Source organism: Euprymna scolopes, chromosome 28, assembly GCF_053919585.1.
Source record: "Euprymna scolopes isolate OS-2025 chromosome 28, ASM5391958v1, whole genome shotgun sequence".
NCBI lineage: Eukaryota > Metazoa > Mollusca > Cephalopoda > Sepiida > Sepiolidae > Euprymna > Euprymna scolopes.
In genome coordinates this window covers 47,774,076-47,789,790 of record NC_136509.1, presented here as the reverse complement: position 1 = coordinate 47,789,790, position 15,715 = coordinate 47,774,076, and the positions used below count along the sequence as shown (strand labels likewise).

At 35.2% G+C, this 15,715-nt stretch overlaps 1 protein-coding gene across 1 annotated transcript in view; it reads right to left on the bottom strand.

Moving 5' to 3' along the window:
* The window catches only part of LOC145249596 (inter-alpha-trypsin inhibitor heavy chain H3-like), a 269,537-nt gene that overhangs the window by 122,013 nt on the left and 131,809 nt on the right, over nucleotides 1-15,715 (bottom strand). The gene's annotated exons all lie outside the window — the stretch shown is intronic.

Below are 15,715 nucleotides of genomic sequence, written 5' to 3'. Positions count from 1 at the left end.
TTTGACTAGCCAATTTTCATTTGTTATTGTTGTATCATATTTTTGAAAATAAGTTAACGTTATTCGCTACAGTATGATTTTTAAATGGGATTAATCTGGTGACACAGTTTACGAATATAAGGAAATTCTTAGATAAATACCTTAAAAGAAAAATGGGTCAAGAGAAATAACTTGTTCGGACTTGTTTCTACTTCATTGCTATTCAATGTGTCTTTCTTGATTGGGAGAAATTAATGCATGTCAAATAACTACTCAGTATTGAAACACCCCCCGCGTCATCATTAGCTGCCTTGAACAACCTGGCATTGCTCCTTCAGATATGAGACGAGTAGTTGCAAGTCAAGTAGAGATCACAAAATTGGTGAAATTCATTTATTATTTCTTTTCCAGTATAAGTTTAATAAATCTATACTATTACATAAAAGTCACTGTGCATGTGTGAGTGAGTTCCCAATAGGTTCCGAAATGGGTGAGCCTATCTTTTGCAAATTTCGCACAAAGGTAATTTATATATCTGGCAGTGTTCTTAGATATGTTTTGAACAGAAATTCATCTGATAAGTATCGAAACTCAAAAAAAATTGCTGCATTTGTTGAGTGTCATAGGATATTTACATTGAGGGTGTACGAGTTTGGTAAATCCGTTCAAGAACATTCCATGGACATAATGATCACGTCTAACAGGAAATTGTGGGGAGTTGAGTAGCGAGATGTCTGTTCACATTATAATTAAACTTCCGCATGTCAGTACAGTCAGGGAAATTATAAAAACAAGAAGGGCATTTCAAAATCCAACGACTGAGGTAAAAAAGGAAGCTTCCTCGGCCATACTGAATCCCTAACAATATCTCAGGAAAAGACCAGACTGCAGCTGTGAACCAGACCCTCTTACTCACATGAGATGTTGGTTCACGTCGATGAAGGAGATAGTGTTCATCGCTGAAAGACTTTGTGGTCTCTACTCTGATGCCAACTTTCCGTCTCATACATGTAAGGGCAACGCCGGCGAGAAGATGCAGATTGTTCAAGTTGTTCGGTTTCATACAGCCGGTGGGTGTTATTTAATGCTGAGTCTAGTTTGCTAGCATGTATTGATCTCTCCAAAACAGGACAAACGGGACATATTATGTTAGAAATCATCTTTTGAAGATGAAGAGACTAGTGGTTCCTGCACCAGCTCAGATCTGGCAACATCTGGCAACATTACGCTATACAGAATAGTAATTCTGTTTATATATACTTGAGAGACATGTGGGAATTCCACAGCGGCATTTTTCCTATGTAATGCATTGTTTCTGGGTATTCTGTGGGTCTTTCTCAAAGTGAATGGAAACTCCGCGATATCATTATATCGTCTTTGAGAGAAGAGATATAACCTTTGGATCCTAGCAAGGTCTATTTTAATTTCACGTACAGCCCAAAAGCGAGATCATTTTTATTTAATTTCTTTTTTTACATTGCGTCTTCGGTGATCGGAAGATCCAATTTATTAAAATGGAGAATAAAAAGTAATAAGATACTACCACCATTAAATGAGCGTATCAATATACTAATTAAATGTTCGTCTTATGTTGCCGCCTTCTATTCTCCTTTTTGATAAATAGAATCTCCCGAGCAAATAATTTATAAGCTGGAAACAGTGACGTACGTAAAGATATTACGGTTAATATATAGACTAGCGAGACCTGTGGAAATTCCACAGAGGACTAATTCATATGTAATATATTGGTGCTGGCATTCTGTAGATATTCAGCATAAATGGAGACGCTCTGATATTATTGTATATATATATAACTTTAGTACATTCACCTATAAGCGAAACCAAAACTTATGAAGAATTCTTGATAAATTATTTATTTTAAAAAATCGATTACTAAGGTACCATACGCTTAAATCGAAACCAAAACCAAGACTTATGAAAAATTTTGATTAAATTATTTTTTTTAAAATAGACTATTGGAGTGTCAATAGCTATAATCGAAACTGAAACCAAAATTAGGAAGAATTCTTAGTAAAATTATTTATAAAGAATTAAATGATTTGAGTGCCATCAGCTATAATCGAAACCGAAACTAAAACTTATGAAGAATTCTTGGTAAAATTATTTATAACAAAAAATGGAAGTACATAACAATTAAACGACCCGGATGTAAGCATGACGCACAAAATATTTAGATACGATACTGCCGGATGTAAGAAACTTCTGAGTCAGGTAAATGAGGCTAAACTCTTTTGTAACAACTTTTATGTACTTATTCCATGTCGTGTTGCCTCAGAATATGAGTCTGACGAATCTGAACGTTCGACTCTCGCGAACTGTGCTATTATCCAGGACAACTGGTGGTTAGAAAGATTGTTTATAGATAGTAACGTTAAGGATTGTGCTGATCAGTAAATTTTTGACGAGCCCTCATAAGGAAGTCGAGACCGATTGATTCGAAATGTTCTCAGTAGGAAATTTTTCAGCGCAGAAGTTTTAAAAATTAGGTTAAGTGTATTGGGAATTAAACCATTAAAATTGATGGAATAGCAGTTTTGCAAAAATTACATTTCAACTCAACGAACCTGCTGACAGAACGAAATTCCATCAATAACATATGCGAAAATATTGTCATTCTTGTAAAGAATGGAAAATGCTATTAAAAGTAAATGATGACGTGTTATTTTATCGCTTTCTAATGTATAAATTATCTTTTTGTCTGTCATCGATAGACTCAAAAACAACTTGGTAAAATTCAACCAACCACGGTGTTGCATGTATAGTCTATACTTGAAATACCATTTAAAAAGGAACAAAAAAGTTGTTTTAAATATATATAAAGTTCTAATCTCTCTTCTTCTTCTCTCTCTCTCTCTCTCTCTCTCTTCCTCTCTCTCTCTCTCTTCCTCTCTCTCTCTCTCTCTCTCACTATATATATATATATATAAGGAATTTTGTATGCGTGTTTGTGAGTTTGTTCTTTATGAATTTGAGAATGGCTGTGCCTATTTATATGAAATTTCACACGAAGGAAATCCATGTGCCTGATAGTATTCTTAGATAGGTTTTTTTATCGGAATATCTTCTATAAGTATCGATAATCGAAAAAATCCGATAAAAGAAGGAACAGGCGATTCTTTTTTTTTACATAGGTATCACTACTTATCAAGGCCCAGGGACCACTCGAGGATATGTGTTAAAGAGTGTACAGTAGTCAATTGGACAATATAGTAATTGTCAGTAATAGAAATTCAGTAAATTTGTTAATTTAAGGGGAACGGCTTATCAAGAACTTGTTTACATTGGACTTGAAAGTAACCATAGTGTAGTCAGCTGGAAAGCAGGAAAACGGAAGACAGTTCCACAGGCGTGCAGTTCTAAGAAAGACGCTTTGTTCATGGAATCTACGTTTAGGTTTAGGCACAGATAAAGATAGTGTTTTCAGCTAGACGAATGTTTCTTGTGAAAGTTTGGCGAGAGGAGACCATAGATTGAAGCTCAGTCGAGCACTTGCGATGAAAATAACGATAAAGCAAAGACAACCCCGCTACGTCTCTTCGGTGAGAAAGAGGTTGAAGGGAAGAAAAAAGGACATCTCTTATGTGGCTGCAAAGTCTATTTTTAACTCTATCAAGGCAGGATAAGTACTTTCTAGCAGCTCCTGCTCAGATGTGGCAACAGTACTCCATCATTGGACGAACTTGGCTCTTATATAGATAGAGAATTGCATCAGCAGTTAGATATCTACTGGATCGATAGAAGGATCTCACGTAACCATAGTTAACACCTTACACAACCTAACATTACATTTGAGAAGTTTTATTGCCACACAAGCTGAAAAGACCGACATATAAAATCAACAATAGGTTCTTTAGTATGACAGGAGCACGTTCGAAATGAATGTATCTGTTTAGAGCACAATTGAACTATGGTACTTGACTTTTTCATTTTAAACTTTAATTCAAGCCAGAATATATATAAAAATAGTTTTATAAAATAAATAATAGGTTCTCTACAGTGCAATGTAGATTACAATGTATTGTGGACGAAGCCACTTTGGAAGGTATGTAAAGCTTCCTCACATAATTTCATGTATTCACACAAATGTTATAAAGAGATACAATACTTTATGCATCGACTTAAAGTAGTTAATTCAACAGTGCCCAATACATGAGTAGTAAGTTACTGGATTATATTATGGCAATTAAGCTACACAGCGAATTCCATTTTTCATCCACGTAAAGAATCGTCGGGCTAAAATGCGTAGAATTCACATTACCGGCATTTTTTATATGTACGTTGTAATCTACATTGCACTATAGAGCATCTACTTTTGATTGTATAAAGTTATCTGTAAATAATTGCTTCACTTAAAGTTTAAAATGCAAAAGTCAAGTATCGTTGTTTAATAGTGCTCTAAACAGAAACATTCATTTTGAACGCGGCCCTGTCCTTTCAGAGAACCAGCTATTGATTTTATGAAATTATTTTTATATATAATGGCTTGAATAAAAGTTTAAAATGGAAAAGTCAAGTATCATGCTTAAATTGTGCTCTAAACAGAAACATTCATTGCGAATGCGCTCCCGTCAAATCAAAGAACCTACTATTGATATTATATGTCGGGTCTTTCAGCTTGTGTGCTAATAAAACTTCTCAAATACGCTGGTGATGTTAGGCTGTGTAAGGTGTTAACTTCGGTCAAAATCACCTGTTCCTTCTTTCATCGGATTATTTCGATTATCGATACTTAACGAAGGCATTCCGATAGAAAACCTATCTAGAAACACTGCCAGTCACTTAACATACCTTTGTGTGAAATTTCATAAAAGTCGGGCCACCGTTTTCGAGTCAATAGGGAATGAACTTACATGCACACACATACATACAAAGTTCTTTTTATATGATAGATAGATAGATAAATAGATAGATAGATAGATAGATAGATAGATAGATAGATAGATAGATAGATACCCTTTCAAAAGGAATTATCTACGAACCAATTATACACAAAACAGTGGTTTCGAGATATAAAACGATCTAACGGTGGTTGACCTGCAGTAAAACCGAGCCCCTCCCCCACGTTTTTTTTTCTTACTCATCAGTATAACCTCGACTAAAACGCGGGTAACAGAGAGGAGTGTGGGTAAATGTGGTGCGACATTTGGAAAAATAGAATCACGGGTGTGGTTTAAGTGGTAAATTTCTCTAAACATTCCGCCGGATGTTTATGTGGCTTATGTCATCAGCACGATTATTTATGCGTGTGGGGTCTGGACTTGAACATGAAAGACAGGCGAGTCTATTTGATTGTTTTAAGCGGAACACTCGTTGAGTGCATCGCTCAAGAACATGTCAGATGATATGTCAGTACGACTCGAGGGTTTACTAAGGGTTTAAAGACGTTCTGGATATTAAGTTTTCTGGTGCTATCTTGTCTGAGTAAATTGAGTTTTTGTAAAAATAAATAAATAAGTCTAGACATGCACCAGATTAAGAAGAAGTTGAGTTAGGGTTAGAGTTAGGTGATACAAAATGCTGAATAAATGCCACTGTCGAACGCATCGTGGAATTGTTGTTAGTTATCTGTGTAAGTTTTTGTAGAGTAAGAAGTGTAAGCGAAATTGTTTTCTTTGCAGATAACACTGGTCAACACATTTTTTTGGTGCCCAAGGTTTCTAAGCTGATTTAGACTAATTTGGAGGTGTTGATTTCGAAAATAATATTTTTTTTTCTCGTCAGTTTAAGTTTTTGCGATATTTGTCATTTTATACCTTTTTTACCTTAAGATTAGGTGTTCTGTCTCCCGGTTTTGAACCCATTATCTCCTTTTAAGTTACTCTGAACTAAAAAGTTATTTCTTCCTAATTTCCTCTTCCGGTTGGTCTTTATTTTTTTCTTTTTTTTTTTTTTTGTAACCACTGGTGACACATCACGCTTCTTTCTTGTTTATCCGCTCCCACCCCTGAGATCAACGTTATGTTTTACTCCTTTCTTCTTCTGCACAATATGTTTGTTTACTTTGTCGTGCAACGTGAGATTTCATGTTCCATTTTGTTACGAACTTATTCAGTCTTTCAATTTCTTTAACTCCTTCAGTTTCCTACGTTTATTTGTTGTTATTGTTTTTACTTTCTCATACCCGTCATTTTTCTCTTTCAGTTTTTACTGTTTTCTTTAAATAAATATACGTGTGGATTATGTACTAGTCTTCCGAATCGTTATTTTTTTATAATAGTTTATCTGACTGTTAATCGTATGTGCATGCGACGACAGTACATTAGGCGTGTTTCTATATACATTCTAGCTTAATAATTACAATTTTAGGTTGCTATTGTTATGCATGTTAATCAATTATGACATCACAAATCTTAAAGTAAGAGTCAAATTTGTTATACAATGAGGTATGGAGTGAGTAAGAAGTGGGCACTGAGTAGTAAATAGGCCTACCGATTTTGGCATAATTTTGTTGATTTTTAAGTCAGTAAGGTTTATTCTCTTAATGTTAGTAATTCATTTATGAGTCGGACAGGAAATAATGAAGCTGTATTATTTTACTTCCGTTGCAGATTTTTGGAGCAAAAATTAAACATGGCTACATCATCTCCTAGGCGACGTTGTTTAAACAATCTGTGTTTTGCTATATTTTCGGGGAATATACGTGGCAATCCAACAGGAAACGGAGCAGTGAATTTGTGAAGTGTGCTTTTCTTGTTTACTTCAAAATAATATTGGGCGATCAAGACAAGGCATAGGCATCCAATATTGTATGCAAGTAATGTGTTGAGCATCTTCGACAGGAGTTTAAAAAAAAGGATAGAAAGTCACTCGGCTTTGGTATTCCAATGATCTGGCGTGAACCAAAACGCCATTTCGATGACTGCTATTTCTGGGCAGTCAAAACGAAGAGAATCATCAAGAAGGACAGGAATTTATCCAAACCTCAAATTAGCAATTAAGCCAATTCCATGCTGCAATGAAATTCCTGTACCAGTGTTTAAAGGCTTGTCTGAGTTGGAATTGCCTGGTTCTGAAGAAGACCAAGCCTCTGTTTTATCCACTGACAATAATGAAGAAACTGTATCAGATGTCGGTTTTCCTCCTTCTTCTCTACCATAGCTTTTTTCCTCAAGAGGGATTTAATGATCTGACTAGAGATCTCAACTTTTGAAAAGAATCTTCTGAACCTTAAGCTTCAAGACTCAAAGAAAAAAATTACTTCAGCCTGGAACTTTCATAACATTCTATAGAGAACGCCATATTGAGTTCTTGTCATATTTCGCTCAGGAAAACGATATAGTATTTAACAGAACACAGGATAAAAAAAAAAAAAACTATTATCCTCTGCGCAGTGACCTGATTCCTAGCTCTCTCTCAATGTTCTGGCTTCTTTTTTGATGAAGCGTTCCAAAATTGTTTCCTCCTCTTCACATACAGCTTGGCATCATAAAACAGTTTATGAAGCCTCTTGCGAAAGATGGCGACTGTTTCAAATATATTTGCATGAAATTTCCAGGCCTAACCATAGAGAAATTAAAAACTATGATTTTTTATGGACCCTTGATTCGAAGTGTAATGAATGGTGCAAATTTCTGTACTTTTATGAATCCTGCAGAATTTAGTACCTGGACGATATTTACGAATGTAGTAAAATTCGTCTTGGAAAAGAATAAAGGCGCCCAACTATAAAGAGCCTGTTGAAACATTACGCAAGTCTCCATCAACTGGATGCAAAGATGAGCACCAAGTTTATTTATTTTTTATTACATTTTCACCCCAAACAATGCACCGTGCCACTTTAATGTAGAGGACTATTATCAGAGGAATAAGTAGCAGGGGTACTATGTAGGGAGTTGAGCAGCAAGATGTTTGTTCATATTACACTTGAACTTCTGTACAGTTGGGGAAGCAGGAACTCGGAAGGGAATTCCAGAGTCTAGCAGTTCTGGGGAAGAAACTATTGGAGTAGAAGGTTTTCTTACAACTAAGGATTTCTGCTGTGTAGGGGTGGGACTTTGCTGCTTGTCGGGTTTGGCGGGGGTATTTACGTCGAGGGGGTACAAGTGCTTGTATTTCATCATAGCATTCACCATTAAAATACTTGTAAAACAGACAGAGGGATGCAACATTTCGTCGGTGGGACAGAGATTGAAGCTTCGATGACAATTCAGGGCCTATCAGGTTGGCAACTCTCTTTTGAATCCTGTCCAGGAGTGAGAGCAAATGCACCAGTCCAAATGTGACAACAATACTCCATACATGGGCAAATGATGTCCTTGTAGAGATACAGAATATTTTCAGTCGTAATTAACATTCTAGTACGGTAGAGAGAGACCACCTTCTTCGCAACAGTCCTGGAAATACTCTCAATGTATCTGTTCCAACTCATATTCCCTGTGAACGTTAAGCCGAGGAGTTTGAAAGAAGTACTTTCAGGTAGTGTATCTTTTGCCATAGCTATTGGTGGTTGAAATAGTTTTTTATTATTGCAGGAAACAAGTTTAGTCTTGACAGCATTGAATGTGACCATCCATTTTGTCCTCATTCCACTAAAGACTGGAGGCCTTCCTCTAGTGCTTCTACTATTGCCTTAGATATGTGTTCATTCGTTTTCCCCTCGTGCCTATTATAGAGAGAGATGTCATCAGCAAATATACCCATCCCCGAAACAATTTTATCAGGAGCGTCATTTATGAATATCAGGAATAATAAAGGCCCAATGATAGACCCCTGAGGTACTCCTGCATTTATATCATATTGTTTAGATATACGACTGTCGACGACAACCTGGATTTTTCTCTTACTTAAGAAGGATTTAATTACATTATGCATTCTCCCAGTGATACCATATGATCTAATTCTCCTTAGAAGCCTGTCAAAAGCCTCAGATATATTGAGAGCTCCTGCTCTACCCTCCCCTATTTTGTCCAGTAAACTGTATATACGTTCAGAGATTACAGTTTGGATATCTGCTGTGAAACGGGCTTGCCTAAATCCATATTGATTGTTGCTCAGGAGTTTACCAGCTGTAAGGTGATGGACTAGAGTTTGATTAATTATAAACTCAAATATTTTTGTAAAAATAGGGAGGAGGCTAATTGGGCGATAATTTAATGGGTTAGTTACATTTTTTTGCACAGCACATCTTGTCTGTTTTTGAGAAAATCTAGGTGATATGAGCGATGAATGAGGGGAGTGCTTCCATCAAGACATCAGCGACATGGAAGTCCGCTATCAAGATCGTTGGAATGCCACCATGCTTGTAGACTACTGTTGGACTGTTGGTCTATCAAGCGCGATGATGGCAGACTATATTGTAGAAAATCAGTAAAACATCAATTTATTGATGAGGTTGTCTATGCTTAAAATTTTTACAACTTCAAACTTTAATTGTGAATATTTTGGTGTGATTTTATGAACATGTGTCTTAAAGTTACGTAAAAATATTGTTTATTCGATTTGCCTATTTTTATTGTAGCTATCGGCTTGCTAGAGCAGAAAAACTAGACTTGATAGAAAAATCTTACAGCATTTCTGGAATCGGCGTCCTCAAATTAGGTAAAAATAGTTGAAACATCTTAAGCACCATGACATTTTTCTTGCTCAGTATAATTAATGACATTATTTGGTTCCAATCCTCTTGAATAAGCAATACTTTTTGACGGCAAACATTCGCCCCATTTGGGGGGAATGTAGCTAGATGTTAATTTTAAGCTCTTCTAAAACAAATTTGAATATCCGACAAAACAAGGCCGAACTTATATATATATATATATATATATATATATATATATATATATATATATATATATACATATACATATATATATATAGTCATCCACATACATTACTGTTTCGCTGTATCACAGCTCATGAGTGCGGCTAGACTACCAACTACCTCAAGTCAGGATCGAGACTTCACCGCCTAAACGATAGTCGACGCTTCAAACCGTTACTATGCTGTGTAGTGAATTAACACTATTTTGACATTGTCCAAACGCCTATTTGGCTCAATTTGTTTACACAAACAGCATCGCTTAATACGCTACTGGAAGTATTTATATCACTTCCTAATATGCTCAACCCAAGATAGGGAGCATTATAGTCATCCACACACAATACTGTTTCGCAGTATCACAGCTCATCAGTGCAGCTAAACAAGCAAATACCTCAAGCCAAGACCGAGACTCGACCGCCCAAACGACAGTCGGCGCTTTTAACTGTTACGCTATTCAGCTGCTACATAGGCATTTACATGTCGCTACACATTTACGAGTATGTTCCGATCAGCTAGTTACAATTATCTAGGGACCTCTTCAGAAGATACTGCTTATACAAAAGTAAACTCCGTAATGGAAAGTTTAATGAAGTTCCCAGCGCAAAATAAATCAGGAGGTTGCGTCACGTGATGTTTGAAAGTAAAATAAGCTAACAACATTTAATATATGTGAAAAAGAAAGAATAGAATATATACATACACACATATATATCAAAACAGAACGGAAAGAAATAATAATAATAATAATAATAATAATAATAATAATAATAATAATAATAATAATAATAATAATAACAAAAACAACAATAATCACGTGAAAAGAAAAGAAGAAGGGGGAATAGTTTGTATAGAAGACTGGGTGCATGACACGAAAAGAATTAGAAAAAATAGATAACGCAGAACACGGAAAGGATAGTCATGGCAGCGAGAGAGACTGAAAAAATCGACAAAACAGAAAACAGAGAGATAAAGGATAAGACGAGAAAAGAAAAATGGGAAGAAAAACAACTACATGGAAGATTCATAAGGATGAAAAAAGATGAAAATAACGAAAGCACTTGGACATAGATGCGAAAAGGACACATAAGCCGAGAAACTGAATCCCTAATAACCGCAGCACAAAATAACTCGATAAGAACCAATCACATCAAAGCAAAGATCGATAAATCATAGGAAAACAGTAAATGCAGACTCTGTGAACAAAGAGACGAAACTATAAACCATATAGTAAGTGAATGCAGCAAACTTTACCAAAACGAAATACAAGAACAGACACGATCAAGTAGGAAGGGCAGTATGCTGAGAATTATGCGAACAACTGCAACACGAACGCACATACAAGTGGTACAAACATAAGCCGGCAACAGTACTTGAAAATGAGAATCACAAAATCCTATGGGACATGGACATACAGACTGATAAAGCCATCCAAGCAAGAAGACCGAATATCGTAATTAACAAGAAAGAAATTTCCTGTCAAGTCGTAGATTTTGCTGTTCCAGCTGACCACAGGGTGAATATCAAAGAAAAGGAGGAACGGAGCAAATACACAGAGCAAGCCAGAGAGCTGAAAGCGATATGGAAGACAACCAAAATAATACCTATAATATTAGGAATGCTGGGAACAACTTTGAAAAAAGAATGGGAGAAATTGGAATTAAAGGAATGACTGGAAAAATACAACGAAGAACAATAATGAAAACAGCTGAAATATAAAGAACCCCCTTGAATGTGGAGACTAACACACATGAACCACGAGCTCAGGCCAGACAAACTGCTGCAGTCAAAACATTAAGCGTTACATGAAACCAACAACATTGAAGATGCATACCTACAAGTTCTCCAACCCCACCCTCGTTCCTCATTACACATCACTGCTCTCCCCCAAAAAGAGTAAGACCGAATAGCCAAGTAGAGTCAAAGAGGAAGGAAAGGCCGAGGAGTGAGCACTGACCAGACCTCCGCTGTATGTGCGAAGAGAACTGAGACCTTGGAGAGGCTTATTGCCACTCAAATTCTGGTGAAGACGAGTAGCCGCTGCCAACGAGAAATCAATGGCAAGCAGCTGTTGCGATGATGCAAATTTATTTGCAAATGTTATCAAAAGGGGTGGAGAGTACTGGAAATCTGGGAAGATTTGTTATCACTCAGCTTCTAGGGAACACCACAGGCTGTTTTCAATGAGATCTTGGATGACCTGTGTGAAAACTCCTTGTCAGCCGCCAATAATAATAATAATAATAATAATAATAATAATAATAATAATAATAATAATGATAATAATAATGATGATGATGATGATGATGATGGTGGTGGTGATGATGATGATGATGATGATGATGATGATGATGATGATGATGATGATGATGATGATGATGATAGTAATAATAATAATAGTAACAACAACAACAACAACAACAACAACAACAATAATAATAATAATAATAATAATAATTCTGATTTCGTTTATCAACGTCTCCATGAAAAGAGATGGGATTCATTTCCAGAGGATTTCCCTCAATCCCGGCTCCAAACCAGGAACTTCAAAGATCAAGGGTTTTCCTAAGGATGTTGGTGGTACCTACAATAGCAGAGGTCTGAAGGCCGCCTAAAACAATTTGTAGGGTTTTTTTTCAATTGTCCTTCCAGACGTCTTGATACTACTCATAGCGTACCAACTACGACCGTGATAATAATAATAATAATAATAATAATAATAATAATAATAATAATAATAATAATAATAATAATCGTACTAATAAAATTATAATTATAAAACCAGACACTCACAAAATTTAAAATTATACATCAATAAAAGTCTAAGACAAAAGAAAAAACAACTTTATCTTAATATGATGGGTGGAAGTGAGGAAGGTCTGTGTAAAGCAGACAGGAAATGTATTCAGACCGTGTGGATGCTAAAACATAGAACAATGGCAAAATCATCCTGTATTAAGATCAAGGTTTGAACCTTCAACCTTCAGAAGAGTGTAAGTTTAAACTGAATTTTACTTAATAATTTATCCGTTTCGTCGCGGTGGAGTTCGACAGGATACACTTGAAGAAGGCCGGCGGTTATATCGACCGAAACGTAGTGTAAATAACACTCATGATGAGAACAGTAGCTTGAATAATCGAAATACTAATTATCAATCGTTCTTAAGGAATATTCAGAGTATAAGAAGGAAACTACTCTCTGTGAATTGCATCGTTTAACTTCGCAAAGCAAACGTCGCAATTACTTTTGATATGTCACTCAAACACCATAAAATATGTGCACCGTGTCGCCCTCTTAATTAATTAGAATTTGTAAGGTGATCTGCTTGTCGGTATGTACCACATACATTAAGATAACGCTTTACTAATGCAAGAATATTTATAATTTAATATCTGAGATTATGCGTGATATTTAATAAAAACAGCAAAATCGTACTAGTTTTTAAAGACACCTTCAATCCTTTAGAAACCCAAACTGAGGAGTTGTGATACAAAAAACAGTTTGTCTGTGGGTAAGCATATATGTGTGTATGTGTGTGTGTATGTGTGTGTGTGTGTGTGTGTGTGTGTGTGTGTGTGTGTGTGTGTGTGTGTGTGTGACTACTTCATTTAATCACATAAATTAATATACGAACGCATAATTTTATCCGTTAATTTTCAGTATTTACTTCAACAGTACTCAATACATAAGTAAAGCTAGGTAGTAAATTGTGCAAATATCTATGGCAATTAAGCTACTCAGAATATTCCGCATTTCGTCGTCGTGATAATTCGTCAGGCAGGGTTTTTATCTGCTTTTAAATACAGATATAATTGTGTGTGTGTGTTTTTAATTGACAAAATACTTAATAGTTCCCCTTTGTATATACTCTCAAAAATTTTCATCTTGCGCTATTTTTCTCATTTATACATTTGTGCCATTTTTACCAACCCTTCACAATCTCCCCTTTAAAGTGGTTCTAAAATCTATCAATTAATTCACGTATAAATGTGGTGCATCATTTTGGGAATTTCGTCTTTAATTTTTATTTTGCAAATATTATTTTTTTCTGATATTTTAGGAGAATTGATTCAACAATATCAAATATTTAGGTATGTAAATATTGTGATGTTTCATTTGTAATCTATTTCAATTTAATTGTATTATATTAAACACTGTTTGATTTTATGATTTGTTTCTTGCAAAAAAAAATGTATCCTCTCCGAAAAAAGGAAAAAACTAACTGATAATATTTGAAAACCTTCTGGGGAGCCAACTGCTTCAATATAATTCCAAAAATATATAGTGAGACAACATGAAATATTTTGTATATTCATAATATTTTTATGTAGGGTAGGTAGTAAAATTATATTTTTTCTTTTTTGGAGATTTTTTTTTTTTTTTTTTTTCACGAATTAGCGGTGTTTGAAAATTTTAGACGCAAAATGTTAAAAATCTAGCGATTTTCTAGAGATTTCTTGTTCCCAATCTAGCGATTTTCTGGAGATTTCTTGTTCCCAATCTAGCGATTTTCTGGAGATTTCTTGTTCCCAATCTAGCGATTTTCTGGAGATTTCTTGTTCCCAATCTAGCGATTTTCTGGAGATTTCTTGTTCCCAATTTAGCGATTTTCTGGAGATTTCTTGTTCGCAATCTAGCGAGTTTCTTTTAAATCTCAGTAGACAATACTGGAAATAATAAAATCTCCGCAAATCATTTTCGAAAATCAAAAAATCCGATCTTAAAAATAGTCTTTCTCTCTTATAGATAAAAAAGAAGACTTTTTGCAGAGGAATATTTTACGTTACACCGGCCAAGAAACAATAAAATCTCAGCAAATCATTTCTTCTTAATAAAAACAGATTAATTGTCATCTGGAGATACAGCTCAGTGGTAGAGCATTTGCCTAGAAATCGAATGAACCCTTGTTTTAACCCGGTTGTAACTCACCAGTTTATTTTATTTATTTTTTTTTAATGAATTAAATTTACCATAAAAAAGTTACTACTTAAAATTGCCGTAAATCATTTCTTTGTTTTCATATTTTAAGGATAACCATAAATCAGAAGTAACTTTTCCAAGACATTCATTATCAAGCTCAAACAGCAGCTGACATGGTATTGTAAACAAACATAGACGGAATTTGATGAACGACATTATCATTATTATTTTATTTAATTTCTATTTATTCATTTTATTTTATTTATTTTATTTTTATTTTATTTATTTATTTATTATTTTTTTTATTACTTTTTTATTATTATTATTATGTTTTTGTTTTGTTTTTTTTTTTTTGTTTTTTTGTTTTTTTGCAAATTAGTCCACCGGGCAAATTATTTCTCGTAATCTTGTACATAATATAAGAGACGCAATTTTCCCCCCTGGACGAAACTTCCTTAGGTTGACGACAACAGATGACACATAAAAAATTACGTATCAGACCTGACGAAATGGTTACTTGTAGGTATAGACCATTTAATATACTCGAAAAAGTTCCAGCATAAACCTAACAGACAGCCATGGTTTTCTCCAGAATGTGCTGCTGCTATTGCGCATAGAAATCACTTTTTCCACTGCTTCCAACGTAATAGATATATGGAAACTAAAGCCGCTTTCAGGACTGCCAGCAACCATTGTAAGAAAGTAATAAAGAATGCAAGAGAGTTATATGCTCAGTCCATCAAGTCCAAAGTAGCTGAGCAGCGGCTTGGTTCCCACCAGTTTTTGCAAATAGCAAACAGAATCCTGAACAGAAGCGTATGTTCTATCCCAACTATCATCAATGGACCTGAGGTAATCTTGTCAGCATGGGACAAAGCCAAACTCTTTGCCAAGGACTTTGCAGCTAATTCTAGCCTTTGCGACCAAGGCCGCCAACCCCCAATATTTTCTCCTGTATCAGAAAACACGCTATGTGAGATACAAATATCTGTACGTGATGCTGCCAAGCTAATCGAAAACCTTGATTCCAGTAAAGCAAC